Here is a 17,092-nt window from a genome sequence, read left to right as displayed (position 1 = left end):
CCGGGGTGTGGAGGCGCCGGCTGGAGGCGGACTGTGCCGGGCGCGGGCAGCGGGGGACCGGCAGGCGGCCGCTAACGGTGGCGTGGGGGCCGGGGAGCGGGAGCTGACCCGGCAGGGCGCGGGCCGCGGGGACACTCACCGGTCGGGGCGCGCGGAGCGGCCTCATTCAGGGGCACCTGCGGCCAGGCGGACGGACCCGGACGGCGCAGTCACCGAGAGGGCGAGTCCGCCCGCTCGCCCGCCAGTCCCGTCCAGTCCCTTCGACTGCCCGATCGAGCGCAATCTCGCTTCTTCAGGACGGAGACCGGGGTCCCCAGCTCAGCCGGATGCCCCCGGCAAGCCCCCACCCCCTTCGCTGGCCGCCTCCCCCCGTCACCCTTTTCCCCTCCCCCCTCCCCCCAACCCCCACCGGAATGGAAAATACCTCCCGGGGCGGGGGGCGGCGGGGGCACGCCTCTTTGAAGGGCAGCCTACCGTGACCAATAGCAGGCGGGGCTCTGGAGGGGCGGGATTCCTGGCGGCCAATCCGGAGGCGTGTAGGTGAAGGCCGAAGGAGGGAGGCAGGGAGCGAGAGGAGGGCGGCCCGGGAGTCAGGGAGGTCCGGCCGCTCGGGTGCGCGCTATGCGCGGCTGCCATTTTGGAGTCGGGCAGCTGAGAAGGCGGCCGGTCCGGCCCGGGGGAAAGGGAGCAGCCATTCAGGTAGGAAAGAGGCGGTCACATGGGCTTGAGAGGCGGGGTAAAGCGGGCTGCTGCCCGAGGCGGCGAGTCACGGGGGCTGCGGAGAGTCACGTGGTCGGAGAAGGGCCATCGGTGGGTTTGGGGGCGGAAGGTCAACCTGAGTTGGGAGAGGGAAGAAATCTTTGTCCCTGGTTTCAACCCTCTGAGGGGGGAAAAGGAAAGGAAAAATGGTGAATGGAGGCCGTGAGTGCCGCGTTGAAAAATGTGAATGAGTCTCCCTATCTCCCTCCAGCATGGAGCCACCCAGTTACTAAATTCCACGGAAAACTGGGCACTTCATTTGATTCAAGAAGTCCCATTCCTACCCCGCTCTGTCACAACATGACATCCAGATCTGATGGAGGGGTGATTGTCCTCCATTTTTTTGCCTGCACTTTATATGGAAGGGCCCCCGCCCTAGAAATGGCTGAAAGGGTAGAAGCATAGTGGAGGCATTGTGACGCCAGCAGGACTCTACCTCTGGCGTTTTAGAAACCTTGTCGTCATTCACAAATTTACCAGCCACTTCTGTGTTGAACATAACCATGATCGTGTTCCAACGCCTCCGAACTTAAAAACAAAACCAAACCAAAACAAACTTGTCCATGAGCCCCTGTCTAGCTCTCATCATCATTTCAATTCATGCTTCAAGTACAGGTTAAATTAAACTCCCTACTAGTCCCCTGAAAGTGTTCCTCTTAAGGCTATCGGTGACATCCATATGACCAAGCTCAAGGGTCACTTTTTCATTCTTATTTGATCTCTATTGAAGTAAACTCTACCAACTACATCCCTCTTTAAGCTTTTTCTCCTCCCCGACACACCCTTCATCCCAGTTTCCCTGAGACCATAACACTCAGATTGCTAACCCTACCAAATCTGTTGTCAGTTGGCTCTTGTAAGAGAGTCCCAAGAGCTGATCTCCATTCCTCTCCTCAGTAGGTACATAGTCATTCTACTGCACACCAGATGACCTACCCATTTTGATGGCTGAGTGTACCTTTAATGAGGTCCAGATCTGCATTGATAAAAGTGTTTTTGGACATCTCCACTTGAACCTTATTATGACCTGTCCAAATCGGAACTCAGATATGGTCATAGGTCCACACAATTTCACTTCTTCTCCTCTGCTCATCTTCTTTGGTAATGTCACTATCTACTCACCCAAGTCCAGAACCATGCTACTCCCTCACTGCTGTAAATACCTCCCTACCCTTTCTAACTTTGTCATGTTGATTATATTTACTAGATGCCCCTTCCTCTATTTCTACATCCACTGCCTCTGTGGGTCACTTATTCATTAAGCCAATGTTTACTGAGCACTTTGCTATGTTCCAGGCATTGTATGAGATACTCAGGATAATAGTGGTGAACCAAAGTGGCAAGTATATGAGTACACTAATAAGTGAACAAGATTATTTATGGGGTGATAAGTGCTATAAAGATAAAACAAACAAACAACAACAACAAAAAGCAAAACAAAACAGGGAAACCTGTAAGAACTTCCTAAATTATTGCCCATCTCTTTACCTCAAGTCTTCCCCACTCCCTCCCCACATCTTATCCTTTTTATTCTCAAAGAGGGAATGGCCCTGATGTTTTCACCTGGAGTTGAATTTCATTTCCTTTCATCTGCCATGACGTCCCTCTATATTATAGGGGCCTGAATATGATCCCCTCAACTAGACGATAAGCTACTTTGAGGGTAGGGACCATACTGTATACATTTTCATGCCTCCACAGTGTTGGCTCAGAATGGGTACTCACAAAATGAGTGTTAAATGGTGAGTTCCCAGACACTGGAATCAGGCTTCCCCAAAAGCATCTCCAGCCCAAATCAGAATGGGAAGGTCAGTGAACTTAGCGATTAGAGTGTAGTGGCAGTGGTGTCATGGCAGGTGTGGGCTCATGAATGAGATCACCTCCTTTGGTCCTTTCCAGGCCTGGACTTCCGTGATGCTGTGCCCTATGAGTGGCAGTGGTTGCTTCATAAACACTATTTTACTTGACCGTGCCAAGTACATGGGGACAATTTAAAAGTACTCTTTGTTTCTGACGAAGAGCTTTAAACCTAGAGCATTCTGGGTAAATTGCCAGGATGGGCCCTGCAGGAGAAGGTTGCAGTTGCCACTTCACTTTGTATTTCCAGGCCCTTGGGTATTGCACCCCAACAGGGAGTGAGACTTTGCCAGTTCCGTCATAGTCATTGTAATTAAATCCAAGTTCTGGCAAAGGGCAGTGCATAATTATGAAGTATTATTATGGTTTTTATCATTATTAGGCACCCAGCTGCCCAGCCCAGGAAACCACAGTAGTAAAACACTGAGAAGCCAAGCTCCTCTCCCAGCTGGCATGAATCAAGACCAGGTGTATTGGCACACTGTCTTACAGCTCCACTCATCAAGATGAGACCTTCCATCCCCTCTTTTTGGCAAGATAAAAATTGAAGTGAATGGAAAGAGGAAATGTGAAGGACCTTTGCCACCACCTCTGAATCAAGTTCTTTTTTTCCCCATCTACCCAAAATGGCCTCATCTGTGATTTGTTGTGTAAATCTCTTCATAAACACTATTTTACTTGACCGTGCCAAGATGTTTAGTTTCCTAAATATCGTCCCCCAATGTCTCCTGAGGATATAGTAGTCAGGGAGAGCAGAAAACTGTTTTTATTTTTCAAAAAATGTATGATATGGGCTAATTCAGAAAGTATAGTTAGGCTTGACAAGACGTCTGCCTTTTGTTGAGCACCTACTCAATACTGCACTTTCACATGTGTTCTCTGACTCAATTCCTACAATGCTGCAAAATGGATTTTATTATCCTCATTTTCCTGACTTAGTAAATAACATACGTGTGATTCCAACAGAAATATACGGATCTGGTGATTTTAGACTCATTGTGGATGTGTCCACACTGATAGATGAATATTGATGTCAGACTTCACCTCTCTCTACCAAATTAAAAATGGGTTTTTTTGTACAAATAGCTTTTAAGCTGAGCACTGAAAGGACAATTCAGAAGTGATGCTGAGAGAATGGCGCCAAATTAAGAAGCCAAATTGGCCATCAGCCTAAGATCAGTCAGTAAGGAGAGATTTCTCGTTCAGCAATGTCATATTGTATTTTTCAATACCTTTATTGTCTCAGCTACTCCAAATGCGGAAGTCAACCCAAGGGGTATAAGGGTGGGCTGATGAGAGAGGAGGGTGCTTTAGGGAGGGAATATGGATTTAAATGGAGAATTCCCCAGTGGCCCATAAATTGGCACATCTAGCATTGGCTTCTGGAACAGCCCGTGTGTTGTACATAACAGTTCACTTTTATTTTTAGTGTTTTTTTTAAGAGATTGAAGATTTCAATAAAATGCGCCCCATTTAAGTGTACAGTTTGAACTGTTTTGAGACACGTATGCCCTTGTAACCACTACCATAATCGTGAAATAGAACCTATCCATCACCCCTCACAGTTCCTTCATGCCCCTTTTCCATAGGAATTTTAATACAATTTGAATTTTTGATGACTCCAAAATTTACATCTCCAGCTTCAATCTTGCTTTCTAAGTCTAGGCCCATAGTTTTAGCTTCCTAGACACATCTACCTGGATGTTACAAACAGGCACCTCAAGCCAAACATGACTGAAAGATAAAGCAGACAGTGCTTTATTTTTGCTACAAGAAAACCCTCCCATCTCCAGTTCCCTTCTGAAGTCATTTTTCTGTATTCTTTAATTTGGTTGAGAGAATCATCTACCAAGTCATATAAGCTAGAAAATTTTAAAAATAATCTTTACTCCTCCCTCTCTTACACCTCCCCAGGAATGAGTCTTACTCACACAAACATTTTTAAATTAATCCTTTGCATTTCCAGTATCCTCATTCAGACACTTATCTTGCTTGTGCGATCACCAAAAAACTCCTAACTTATTCTTTTATGCTCCAATTCATCCACCAATCTGCCACTTTAATTTTGTTTTGAAAACCCAGATCTGACTGTTTCAATCCTTTGCTTTCAGGGACTGCCCAACTGCATAAAAATGGCACTGAAAATCTTTAACAATATGGTCCAACCTCCCCATCTGGACTCCTCTGCTCTCTGCCACATAGAGTAGACTCTACATTTTCATTCCACTGTGCTTTTCATCAGATAGCATTCTGAAACGTGCCTCCTCCATCTGAAAACTCCTGCGTACCTTTCACAGCCCCATTTATCTGACTTTTCTTCATGAAACCTTCCCAGACCTCTCCAGATAAAAATAGTCCCTCTCTTTTACACTTGACCTCCCATACCACATTGCACGTATATTTATTACACTGAATAGACAGAGTGGTGAAATAGAAGAGGAGAGCTGAGTCAGAAGATCTGAGTCTAACTTAAAAGTCTCATTCATCGCTTGCTGTGAAAGCAAATGACATAACCTCTCTGAGCCGCAATGATTTAATCTATGAAATGGTAATAACAACAACTATAATAATATTCTACCTCATAGGACTCTTACAGTGATCAAATCATCATAAATGTGAATACAATTTGCAGTATAGATAATAGATATTATAATTACAAAGCTGTATCTTCTGATAGATTTTGAACTTCTTGAATACCAAACCAACACCTGGTCATCTATCTGACACAGTGCCTGGCCTTCTTGTGGCCTAGACTGGTTTATAATAATTTATCATTTTGGGTAGGATCATATTCTTTCAATTAACTATATGAATACTACTTTCTACAATGTTTCTTCAAAAGCCAATCAAGTCATCCTTATTTCTTTTTATAATTATTTATTGCCTTTTCAATTAAATAAAAGGTCATTAAAAGGTCTCTAAGGAAATGAAATATTGTATCCATGATTAATGTTAAATGCCTTCATTTATTTGACAAAAACTTTTTAGAGCCATTATGTGCCTGACCCTGTTCTAAGCCCTTGTTATAGATGGCAAATAAGAAACTTCACAAAACTTCTATTATAGTGGGGACAATAAGCACAGACCAACAAATAAGGTGTTAATCTACACAATTAAAGGTGCTACAAGTAGAACAATATTGAAGATGCAGCTGTTTAACTGGAGTGATCAGAGAAGGCCTCTCTGAGAAGGTGGTGTAGAGTATCAGTGATGACAAGGAGGCAGCCATACAAAAAAAAAAGGGGGGAATAGCCTTCTAGGTGAAAGGAAGAGCACAGACAGAGGTCCTGAGGCAGGAGCAAAGTAGATAAAAGGATAAAAGGTGGCTTGTGTTGAGTAGTGGAAGTGAGAGGCAGTGGTAGGAGGCTAAGTCAAAGAAGCAGACAGGGCCCAGATCATGTAGGGCTTGGAAAGTCAGGTAAAGAGTTAAATGTTTATTCTAATTGTGATAGGAAACCACCAAAGGTCTTTTAAGTAGGAATGTGTTATGATTTGATTTGATTTTAAAAGATCACCCTAACTGTGAATTGAGAATACATTCTGGGGGCAGCAGGAGAGCAGATTAGAAGGTAGACCAGTTGTCCAGAGCTGTTGGTAGTCTGGATTAGGGTGTTAGTGCTAATGATGGTAAAGAGTATGGTTTGGCAGTAGGACTGACAAGTCTTACTGATGGGTTTAATAACACCAATTGAGGGAAAAACATTAAAGATGGCTCAGGATAACAGTCTAAACCAAGCCCTTAGGTGGATGAAAGCTCAGTTTACTGAGTCTACAAGGTACCTGTGGAGACTCTGTGCTAGGCTCTGAGAATACAAAGCTCAGTGAATAAGACAAAGTCCTTGGCCTCAAAAAGCTCACAGTCTAGTGGGGAGGGCTGCCTCCTCCTCCAGGAGGACTTCTATAGGAGGTTTTAAGCACAATTACAGAGCCATGTAGAGGTTATGAGAGCATCAAGAAGGATTACCCTAGTCCAGTTTAGCTAAGTGAGCCAGGAGTCCTGTCTTCTTAGGAAGATTACCAGGGGGACTTTCTTGACACTTGTGAATATGTGCAGCCATCCTCACTCCAGTTTAACTGAACTCTGTATGAGTAAAGTGTAATAGCTGTCAGCATCTTCCAGGATCTCTCTTTTTTTTCTTTTTTTTAATGTTTTTATTTATTTTTGAGAGACAGAGAGAGACAGCATGATCAGGGGAGGATTAGAGAGAGAGAGAGAGACACAGAATCTGAAGCAGGCTCCAGGCTCTGAGCTAGCTGTCAGCACAGAGCCCGATGGAGGGCTCGAACCCACAAACCATGAGATCATGACCTGAGCTGAAGCCGGAAACCGACTGCGCCACCCAGGGGCCCCCTCTGATTTGTTCTTTTAAGAAGAGAGGAAAGAGGTACAGAAAAAGAGTCGGGATGCTAAAGACTGGCCTGGGAAGCAAGATGTTTAGCTAACAGGTATGGGAGTCAATATGGTCCCTCTACTCAAAACCTACTAACAGTATGTCCTTGGTTGAGGATAGCTTCAGGATATTTTTTGTTTTGTTTTGTTTTGATTTTAATTGCAACTGCAGCTTTTATGAAATGACCGTATGACTCCTGAATGACTTTTCTCAAGCTTGTTTTCATTTTGGTATTTATTTAATAACTTCTGTTTGACCAGCTGACACATTCGCATTTCAAAAATCCAAAGAAGAAGGTACATAATGAAAAGTCTTCTCTTTTCCTGCTTCCATCCAGTTCCCTACCCCAACCCACCCCGACAGGGAGAGATGACTATACTGATTTTTCTACGTATCCTACTAGTGTTTCTTCATGTAGGTACAAGCAATTCTTACATTTCTTCTCTTCCTGCTTCTTACACAAAGAGATGGCCTACTTTATCCTCTGATCTGGATCTTGTTTTTCCCTCTAACAATATATCTTGGAGATCTTTCCTATCAGTACTAGGAGAGCTTCCTCATTCTTTTAAACAGCTGCATGGCATTACACTGCAGGATCTGTCATAGCTGATTTAACTATTCCCCTATTGATGAATCCTTGGGCTGTGCCCAGTCTTTGCTATTTATTACAAACAGTGCTGTAATGGATAACCCGGCACATATGTCTGCAGGTATAGCCTTAGGGTAAATCCTCAGGAGTCTTACAAATCCTTTAATAAAATCTTCTAAAAGAATGTTCTCAGATAGTGTGACTGGGTTGCCAAATTAGAACCTCAGCTTTCCAGGCATTAATTCTCACATTCCATCAAGAATAGTTCCTTATTCTTCAGCCTGTAAATTGTATCTTTGTATTTTTCCCAATAAGGAGTTTAAAAAATATTTAAGCAGTCTCTCCTACAACCAACAATAGTTGGCATGATGTTTTAAAATAGGAGGAAAAAACAGACTAAAATTCAGTTGATTGTGTCCCAGTTAGTGAATTGTAAGCTCTAGAAAATGCTTGAGTTTTCTTAAAAATTTTTTAATGTTTATTATTTTTGAGAGAGAGAGAAAGACAGACAGAGCACGAGCAAGGGAGGGGCAGAGAGAAAGAGGGAGATACAGAATCCAAAGCAGGCTCCAGGCTCCGAGCTGTCAGCACAGAGCCCATTGCAGGGCTTGAATCCACGAACCGTGAGAACATAACCTGAGCTGAAGTTGGACACTTAACCAACTGAGCCATCCAGGTGCCCCCCAAATGCTCGAATTTCCTTCATTCAAAACATGGAAGCATCTCTAGAATGAAGTCTCAGATGGGGATGATGGGTTTGGAGTTGAGAACTTGCAGGGTGTATCCTGCCCCAGCCAGCGCTTAGAGCTACCCCAGCGTTAGGGCCAGATGCTCCTTGGCTGTATTTTATTAACAGCTCTTTACATTTCTCTTAGTAATTCTTCATTGTTCCATAGTTGCTTTTGGAAAATAGGTTTAAAGTCTTGGTGAAACAGGTAGGCTTTGGTAAATGTGCTTTATAACTAGGCCATGTAAAGTAAGTATGCTATTTTTATACTACCCCCCCCCGATATTTTTTTCTTATTTATTATATTCCAGGTATATGAAGCCAGGATGGAAAAAATTCTAGGTCACTTAATCTACCTGAGATCTTTAGGAGACCATATAGAGATGCAGAAAAATACACAAGTAATGTGGCAGTGAGAGATGACTTTTAAAAAACCCCCATATATTATTGTATATATATATGGGTTTTTATAATGTTTAATGTATTATATATTATATACATATGCATTCAGATATATATGTCTGATATATATATTCATATATATATGGATCTAAAGAAGTTAGACTAGCCATATTACTATCATTATTAGAAAATAAAATATAGTACTTTTCTTTAGTTTGGCTCCATGTGTGTGGAGGTGTTTTGTTTTTGTTTTGTTTTTGTATCATTATAGCATGAGAGAAAGCATTAAAAATAAACCATGAAGTTGACAAGGTACAGCAAATAGCCATCCAGAAAGCTTTTAGCTCTAAAAAACCTACAAATTGTAGAGCTGTCTGGTTTCTGTGAAGAGCACCTAATTCTAGCTCTAGTGGAAATGATCTTACATTTTTTTAAAATGCCTCACATAAGGATTCTATTGTCCCCCTTTTGGCCATTACTTTTTTCCCTCCACTGGTAAGACCTGGAGTCTCTCTTAAATGTAGCCAGAACTATTCGTCCCTCCCCATCCTGCCACTGCTGTGGCCTCTTCTTCCTTTCCTCCTCCTCCTCCTCCACCTCTTCCTCTTCCGTCGCCTCCTTTTCCTTCTTTTCACATTTATTCTTCCATAACAAAGTTAGGACGATTGTCAGCTTTTAAAAACTTCTGTTCGGATTTTGGTTGGCATTGAGTTTTCCAGGTAGACACTTGTATCATCTGTAAATAATAGTAAATCTCATTCATGTCTTTGTTCCTTTTGTATCAGCAGAATTCCTTCTTAAGTGAAGAATAATACTTGCTGAAATTATTTGTGCATTTGATCCCTGGATATCTGTACAGAACATCCAACTGACCACCCTCTCATTTTGTTCTGGGGACTGTGGTCCTCCCTTACTCTCAGTCCCTGGGCTTGGGGAAAAGAGTGATGTCTCCACCCCCCAGATTCAGAGGTGTATCAAATGACCTTAGTCTAGGTCATCTAGGTCATCTAGTATATCCTATTACTCTGGCCACAGTAATTCATTCTAGACTTACTAGAATGTTGGTTCTGAATTTGAACCTAGAGGCAAGTTACTCCATGGAGCGGCTTGCATCCTTATTGGGTACATGAAGAGACAGCTCGTTCAGGAATGCAGCCAATATCGAACACACTCAATTGAGAAATGGAGAGAGGGGAAATCCAGTCCTAGGTCACCCTGTTTGAGCCTTGGATCAAGCTTCACCTGAACTAGACCCTCTAAATTATTCATTACATGAACCAATAAATTTACCTTTTAAATTAAGTCAGTTTGGATTATGTTTTTCATCGTTGGCATGAAAAGAATTTTTAGTTGATGCAATATCTTCTAACAAATTTAAGCAAATTAACTCCTGTTGTTTCCATGGTTCGACAGATTACATGATTTCCCCAGCTAATTCTCAGATTCCTCTCCTCTTGCACATGGAATGACTCTACCATTGCAGCATACCCTTCTAAATACCAAGCCAGAGTCCTCCTCCCCTTCCCCCAAGGACTCCTCCAGTTCTGTGCTTAAACCCAGCCCACTGGTGAAGTTAAAGAAGGAAGGGAACAGATGGCAACCTGATTCATATTGTTCTTATAGGGAATTAGGCCAATTTATTTGGGGGGTCAGTTTCAGTTCAGTGCAGCAGTGAATGAAAGTTGTTTGAATCCATTTTTGGCTCAGGTCTGTAATCATCTGCAGTAATCCCAAGTTCTTCACATGGGAAAAATATTTTGGGGAGGGTTAATGTTTGTTCCAGTTGGAGAAAACTGTAATACAGAATCAAGTTGCACCTGTCTTATTAGGCCTTCTGTGCTAAAAGAGGCAGCATATGGGCAGCACAGGGAGGCGATTAATAGTGTACTTAATACTAAAATAATCAGCCTCGGCTGCATCCATCATAAGCAGTGTTATAAAATCTACTCTTTGGACTTGCTTTAATATTTCCAGTCCACATCAGAGCACACTTTGAAATATCATATCACATCGTATTGACCAAATTGTAGAATATAGTTTGAAACATTTTTTTTTCTGAAAATTTTGCCTTCTTTAGAGGAGCATGCATTTTATAGGTAAAACATTTATGGTCTTTGTTTGTTTAGACTGATATCCTGTAAGTATCTTAAGGTGCTAAAAATCAGAGAGCAGTTTTCTGGAAAAATGTTGTTGAAAATGCAGGCTCAGCACAGGGAATGTAGTCAATGGTATTGTAATGGCGCTGTGTGCTGACAGATGGGGGCTATATTTGTGGGGAGCATAGCATAATGTACAAATTCATCAAATCACTGTGTTGCACACCTGAAACTAATATGACACTGTGTCTCAACTATACTTCTATTAAAAAAAAATCTAGGCTCAGAATGGTCACAGGACCATTTTCCAATTTCTTCATGTAATCTAAGGGATATGTTCTGGTGGGAAGCAGTTTTTGTTTCATTGCTTCCATAATAAATACATATATATTTACATGTAATAAATAAAAATAACTAAATAAGTAAACTTTATTTAAAAAAAATTTTTTTTAACGTTTTATTTATTTTTGAGAAAGTGAGACAGTGTGAGCAGGGGAGGTTCAGAAAGAGAGAGGGAGACACAGAATCCAAAGACAGTCTACCAGCTCTGAGCTAGCGGTCAGCACAGAGCCCGGCACGGAGCTCAAACCCACGATCTACGAGATCATGACCCAAGCCGAAGTTGGACACTTAACCGACTAGGCCACCCAAGGGCCCCTAAACAAGTAAAATTTCAAGGCACAAAATGCTCAGCTTGTTCCAAAATGTGTTTTGTTAGTGGGTTGTGTGCAAACAAGAAGAATGACAGATGCCATTCGCATATAATTCATGAAGATACCTCTTGCTTCCGTATGTGTAAGGAGGACGTCGGATTTGACAAGGTGCAACGAGGTATCTTACGATTGTACCCATGAGGCCCATGAGGACAGGGCTTCCTGAATGAATGGAGATGTAAAAGCAGTTGTCATGTGCACATCTGTCACACCTGTTCTACAGAGAAATTCCCACTTGTAAATACGGTCTTCAAAATCAGAGCCCAAGGCTAGCCGAGCTTAGTTTAGTTTTCTATTAGTTTGAGAGGGACTGTGACTACCAAAATGGATTTCATATCTTTCTGTGACTCTTCTCCGACTCATACATTTCACTGGCATTGTGTTATTTAAAGTTAAAGCTTAAGATTAAAATTCTTTTACTTGGTCCTCGAAGAAATAGCTGTAATTTATCTTATAACATTAAATTCATTGGCAATGTGCTGTGGAGGGAATACATTTGTGTTCTGCAAAAGGGCTTGGATATACAGAATTTCAATGCTTCAAATGATGTAATTTTCTATAATATTTAGCCTGCCATTTTTAGTTTGGTATTTGTATAATAGGAGATTTCGAAGAAAAAGCTAGAGAGGCTAATTTGCTTGGTTAGTGCTTCTGTTCTTTTGTTCTTTTAGAATCTAAAATTAACCAACATCTGCAGTGTCAACAAGGACTCCATATGGCATTCAAGTTTGTACTTTTCCTAAATAATGCATTTGAGGCAATATCATCTGAGAGGAATTCTGAGGTGATAATGAGTACAAGTGTATATAGCCCTTTATGGTTCCAAAGTGCTTTAACAACTAGGACCTTGTTTGGTCCTCACAACAATGTTAAGAGGCAAGGAGATCAGGTGTTTCTTATTCTTGTTGAACAGATGAGAAGATGGAGGTCCAGAGTATTGAAGAGAAATGGCTGTAATCACAAACCTGGTGAGTAGGAGCATGAGAAGGAAACCCAAGCCATCTGGCATCTAATCCACTGTCCTTTCTCCCATATTACTGGGATCACGTGATTGACAACCCTTGTTAAAATAACATATTTCCAAAATAAGAGATCCCACAACAGCTCTGTAGGAAAATAAAAGAACTCAGTACTAGAAAGTAAATAACAAACATGCGTATTTGATTTTCCAGAGTTAATGGATTTCGTTTGTTCAGTTAACAGATGATTTCCACAGAAGTTCTTCTACTTACTCTTGCGATTTCTTATTTTACCTACAAAAAAAGTTTCTGCCAAAATGCTTTTTCTTCTTGTGAAATCATACCTCATAAATCTTTGTCATATCTAGAAAATCTAAAAACTTCTTCTGTAAGAGATGTTGCAACCGACAGTGTTTTCTTCACAGTAATACATTATAATTTAAGTCTACCTGAGTTTTGAAACATTTCATTTCAGCTCAAACTTCTATAAATTTCTGCAGCATAGCAACCATTCAGAATTTCTGAGATAATAAAAAAAGTAGGTTGAAGTAAAAGAATGTATTAGAAACATAGCTTGTGACTGATAAACAGGCGCAAATTTAGCAGGAACCCATTTTTGAAAGTAAATAATGGTATTGCCAAACCATATTTTATAGAAATTTCTAGGTATATAATATTACCATTTCTACTTTAAAATGCAGAGAAATTCAGTTGCTTCCATTTCTTGAAGGTTTGAGGCTTAAAAATTATGAATGCCGGCATTCTTGAAGAGGAACACTGTGAGTCTGTAATATCGAAAAGGTACTGGCGTTCTCTTACATTGACAGGCAGATATATTTCCAACAAGTGGAAACAGAGGACTTTACTGGCATAAGGAGCAGCCAGAAAGAATTTTAATCAGGATTTGGCTCGGTCTACGCTGGTTCTGACTTCACAAAAGTGCATCTTTAGGAAGCACCTTCCACCAAGTGGAAAGCTGGCAAGATGCGGCATTAGAGGTTGCTGACAACCAAAGCAAGCAGAGCTCACAGAAAACTTAAAATTTTTCCTCCCCATTAGTTGTTTGGATATGTCTCAAAGAACTACAAACAGAAAAGCAATATTTAAAATTGGTATTGTCCAAAACTCTAATATCCTACCTACTCTGTGTCCAGGATTAGTAGAAATACACCAGACATTTTTGAAAGGTCATCTAACCTAAGTAGGAGAATGCTGTCTTTCCATGCATGAACATACTTGGACATGGGAGCCATGAAAAAGAGTTACAGGGAGAAAAGGACAAGGGGAACAGTATGGAATGTACTTTGCTGGAAATGAGTAATTGGGAGGATTGGGAGGAGTTAAGGAATTTGGGTAGGAAAGCCTTAGAGAGGAGAGGGTTAAATCATTGGAGTTGGCGGTAACTGCATCTGGCTAGATATGGGAGTCTAGAGGGAGGGGCCCAAGGGTGCTAGAAGACTGCACTTGTGATGGCAGCCATTCAGAGTTAATTTGACTGCAGAGAGATGCCAGTGCAGAGAGGCAGGGAGAGATGCATGAGGAGGGGAAGTGGCCAAGGGACCACGAGAAACCCAACTGCTTATGCAATCAGCTCCAGTTTTTTCCCCTTCCCCATCTCCACACATCTGCCCTTCACCCTACCCCTGCAAGGAAAATCTGTGTTCACTGGCCCAAGTTTCTTTAACTTAGTCCTCCTTCATCCACTGAATGATTTGTGGAGCCTGGGGCTGGTAATCATTATTTAGCAGTGACTTCAGCATTAATCAATCAGAACTGGAATGATATAACTTTGTTCCCACTCAGCCCACTCACAACCACAACCTTTTAGTGCTACAGAGAAGTAACGTGGTCCCTTGGCTATCTTGCTGCTGATTAATGGACTGTTGGAAGGGCCAGTACAACTCCCACAATAGTCTAATGCTTTCCTGCCAGATTGGCTTAAAAAAAAGGCAGCTGATCATGTCAAACCATGTTAGCCAATACCTGTATTGTCTGTCTGAATTATAAAGTACAACAGCACATCTCGTTCTCTGCAAGTCATTATTAGAAGAAAGAACATGAAGGAGTATTAGACCATGCCTATATCAGATGAGATATCTGGACAGTCTTGCACACTCCCGCACGGCCCATTGGAACATGCCATCTGCACACTGATACAGTGATGATGATTACTCTTAAAATTAGATGCAATAGCACTCTCTCATCTCCTTCTTGCCCAGTGACCCTCAAAAGCGGTGGGACATGGCCTTGCCAGCTGATGCCAAGGACCTAAGATTTAAGTACATAAAAATAACTCATTCACCTGCCCCTCCCAAATCACCTGCTCCACATACATCCTGGCTGTAAGAGGCATCAGGTTCCCTAAGGTCATCCTAAGGGTGTCTGGAATTTTGACTTCCTTCCTCCACAGACATCCTTACAATAGTCTTCTGAGGCCTGCACACTCTCAGGAAGCCAAAGCAAAGATTTCTCCTATGTGAAAACATCGAGAGCCAGAAAGAATGGAACAGTGCATGATTTATCCCCAAATCCCTCATCCTGCTGGATGATGCCCCAGGGTGGAGTTATTCTTGCTGTCACAAAGAATTCAACCCTGAGTGGATCAACGTGTTTAAAAGAAGTTTCCAAATAAGTCTAAGACTCTAGGTGCAGAAACTCAAGTGCCAGTTAGCCAGGGCAATTTCAAATAGAACAGAAATCGAAAAGAACAGAATAGACAAGCAAAGAGGCATGGATCATAGCAGAGAGAGCCAGTTGACGGTAACTGGTTGTAGCCTGTCAGTCATGATGCCCAGGTCTCAGTTTCCTTGACTCCAAAATAGACACTAAGATGAAAAGAATTTGGTGAAAGAAGCTTTTGAGAGATGTTGATTTATGTTCTCTCTCTGCATTTTTCCTTTTCTCTCGCTCTCCTGTTACGGCTGGTTTACATGCCTTTACCTCAGGAGAGACTTGGGGGTTGGACTTCCAAGCTTTAGGTCCAGATAAACCCATGAGGAGAATAGGGTCTGAGGAAAGTTGTATTTTCCAGACTGAAAAGATCTGTTCTCCCAGAGGCAGCAAGGATGTTGCCCTGCTTCTTGGCAGTCCCCTTGCTATGGATCCCTTGGGGAAGCAGTGTCTTTGCCAAAGAGCCCTTCTTTTCTAGAAATGCATTTGGGGACTTACCCTGTGGGGGTAAGGGCCTCCAGATATTCTTGCTTCTAAAGGTGTCTGGTCCCTGCGTGAGCCCTCAGTGAGTGCATGAAAGATACTTCACACTGACCCGAGGTGGATTTCCTGTCCGGTCTACTGCATAGAGGCACCAAGTTTAAATTGAATTACTACACTCTCAGGACTCTGAGGAATCATCAGTGGCAGGATGACCATTAAATTTTGTCTCTTTATTATTTATTAAAAGTAAGTCTTAACAACTCTTCCACACTATAGGGAATCCACTTTCTTAGGGCTGAATTCATGGAGGGTTTACTTTGGCCAGCCCTGCTTATCATTCCCTTTTCCACACCAGCCCCTTCTGGCCTCCATGTTTTCTCACTTGGGATGTCTGATTGAGAAAGGCTGGCGGCACCTTGACAAACATCATGTGCTTCCTTCCAGATCCCTGCATATTTTCTTAAAAGTTGAAAAGGAGTGTCTTTCATCCCCAAGTCTCCATATCTGACGCCTGTGTTGCCTGGAGGAGTGGCTCCGAGCAACACCACATAGCTAGAGAACCAGGTCTTCAGTGGGCTTCTCTGGGGGCTATGTGCCTTTTTGAAGTGGCTAATAAACAACACAAAACAAAGTAAAGATTGAAAGATCTTTTATGCAATTGTCTTTGTTGTTACTGCTGCTGTTTGGTGAAGAGTACATTTATTGCTTCAGGGCAGTGCCATATTTAGAAAGGGGCAAAATATTAGTGCAAGTGAAAACCTTCCAGGACAAGCTGCCAGCTTTTGGGATCTCTGAAAGCACTTATTGGACGTGATCTCATGTGTGTTTTTCTTGGTAGTGGCCATAAATTGCCACGTTCTTTCTGCTATGGCTTGCTTTTCTCTTTAAATATTTTAGGAGGAAAAAATGTATTTTCTGTTGGTTTTGTTATGCTGATAATGATGGTTTGTAATTTAGAGGGTCTATATTCTTGACTCAGCCAAAATAATCTTTGGGTCCCTTCATATTTCATGCCTCGTGGTCTTTCTCAGAACTTGGAAAGCAAAGTAAAATGGTTCCCCAAGTATTCTCTTTCCTCTTATCTTTGTAAATCCTCCCATATAGCCAAGGAATCAACATTCTGGGAGGGTAGAGGGGAGGAAGGCTCCCTCTAATTTAAGGACTCCTGAATCTGGATTACCTATGTTGTTCAAAGAACTAAGTATTCTGAAAACTCTAGAAACAATAATGCAAACATTCTTCTCCCAATAGAAACTACTGAAAGTTAGTCATGTGGTCTATCTCTTAAAGTAGAATTTATTCCTTCTTTCTTAATTAGATGAGAAATAAAAGGAAGTCATGCACCAGCTTTCAGAGCAATGACTATAAAATAAGAAATGTAGTTCCAGCCAAAAAAGAAAAGAAAAGGATGTTGAAATAAGGGAGCATTATAAGGTTTTACTCAAG

The 17,092-nt window shown here is 41.9% G+C and overlaps 1 protein-coding gene and 1 long non-coding RNA gene across 2 annotated transcripts in view; one reads left to right on the top strand and one right to left on the bottom strand.

Annotated features, from left to right (window-relative positions):
• Positions 1–339, bottom strand: part of SOCS5 (suppressor of cytokine signaling 5) — a 68,314-nt gene extending 67,975 nt beyond the window's left edge. Inside the window, exon 1 of the mRNA XM_029937305.1 lies at positions 140–339. The gene's annotated coding sequence lies outside the window, so the exon portion shown is untranslated. The remainder of the gene's footprint in view (positions 1–139) is intronic.
• Positions 340–13,232: 12,893 nt separating this feature from the next.
• Positions 13,233–16,292, top strand: LOC115289786. Its single transcript, XR_003907805.1, has 2 exons — positions 13,233–13,294; positions 16,091–16,292. It is a non-coding gene; the product is annotated as an uncharacterized LOC115289786 (long non-coding RNA).
• Positions 16,293–17,092: the final 800 nt, after the last annotated feature.

Source organism: Suricata suricatta, chromosome 4 (genome assembly GCF_006229205.1).
Source record: "Suricata suricatta isolate VVHF042 chromosome 4, meerkat_22Aug2017_6uvM2_HiC, whole genome shotgun sequence".
Lineage (NCBI taxonomy): Eukaryota > Metazoa > Chordata > Mammalia > Carnivora > Herpestidae > Suricata > Suricata suricatta.
This window is presented reverse-complemented; position numbering and strand designations above follow the sequence as displayed.